This window comes from Eimeria mitis, genomic scaffold (genome assembly GCF_000499745.2).
Source record: "Eimeria mitis Houghton genomic scaffold, Emh_scaff429, whole genome shotgun sequence".
Taxonomy (NCBI): domain Eukaryota; phylum Apicomplexa; class Conoidasida; order Eucoccidiorida; family Eimeriidae; genus Eimeria; species Eimeria mitis.
Genome location: NW_013572609.1, coordinates 5,500 through 7,201, shown reverse-complemented (window position 1 = coordinate 7,201; position 1,702 = coordinate 5,500).

Genomic DNA, 1,702 nt, shown 5'->3' with positions numbered 1-1,702 from the left:
TATATATATATATATATATATATATATATATATATATATATATATATATATATATATATATATGCAGTGTCTGTATATTATGTTATTTCTTTTTCTTCTTTTTTTTGTATTTCTTTCTATTATAAACACAAAACCTTTTATTAATCAATTATATAAATATGGTTATATTTTATATATATAATATACAGAATTACAATTCGTAGGTGTATATACACCCCAATACAGATAAAATATAAATAAAATATATAATAAATAAATAGATAGATAATTAAATACAAACAGTTACCGCGGTGTACATACACCTGAAATAAACAAAAGATATAATATTGTTGTTATATTTTATAATTACAATTACTTATACTTTACTACTTTATTTTTTCTTCTGCTTGAGCTGTATCGCCAGCTGCAGTGTACATACACCTCACCCGGATAACAAAAAAACAATATTCAAATAAACAAATGCAGAATACAGCTGAAAAAGAAAAAAAAAGGAAACGCAGAAAAAACAGACGAAAGGAAACAGAAAAAAAAGAAAGTCAGTAGTAATAGAGATAAAAATATATAAAAGGATAACCGTAGTGACACAAAAATAAAATAAAAGAAAAACACAAAAAAACAGAAAAAGAAAGAAAAGGAGATTTAAAAAAATACAAAGAAACCAAAAACAAAAGATAGACAAAGAAAGAGAGAAAAGCAGAAGAAAGAATAGAAAGAAAAAAAAACAAATAAAAAAGAAATATTAATTAAATATATAACCAATCAATAGATGCGCTGTTACTGTTTTTGTTTTTTTGCAGCTGTGAGGTGTACATACACCTGAAATTCAGAATATTTATTTTTTTAATTAATTAAAAAAAGACAGAAGAAAAGGAAATTTAAGTTTATTTTTATTGTTTTATTTATTAATACATTTTGTTTTTTCTGTATTTGTGTTTAATTTCTCTCTTAATTGTAAATGTGTGTTGCTGCTTGAACTGGGGTGTATGTACACCTCGTGGTTTGTTGTGCTCCAGTAGATAACTAGTGTTGTTATATTAAAATAAATTAAAATTTATTTTAATTTATTTTATTTTAATTTTCTTTTTTGTTTGTATGCATCGAAAAAATGAATTTAATTAATATTTACTCCGCTTATGGCGCGAGCAGAGCGACGGGGCTGTAAAGTAGAGAAAAATGGATTTATGAATGAATTTAAATAATTTAAATCGAGTTAAAAATATTTAATATAAATTAAAAATATTTAATTTAAATTATAATAATTTAATTTGAATAAATAATAAATTATTTCATAGAATCTCCGCTGTGCAAGTCCCCCCCATCACCGCCATCTGTGTTGTTCTACTTTTGGGTTTTTTTTCTTCTTTTTGTGTTTCTTTGATTTAAAAAAAAACAGTGGAAATTCAATTAAATTAATTTATTTTTATTTTCCTTGAGAGTTTCTCTGAATTAAATACAAAAAATAAAAAAGTTTAGTGCAGAGGTAAAAAGCAGCACCGTCGGCTGCAAGTAGGATCTTCGGGTGTATAGGCAGCTATTTCTGAATCGGTTGTTGAAATGGAAACCTCGTTGATATTCCACTTTTTTACGGTATTTTTGTGTTTATTTTTTACAATTTATATTAATTTTTTATTAATATTTCGAATGAAAAATAATTAAAAGCAAAAAAAATGAATTATTTTCATGAAATGTCTGAAAACCACCC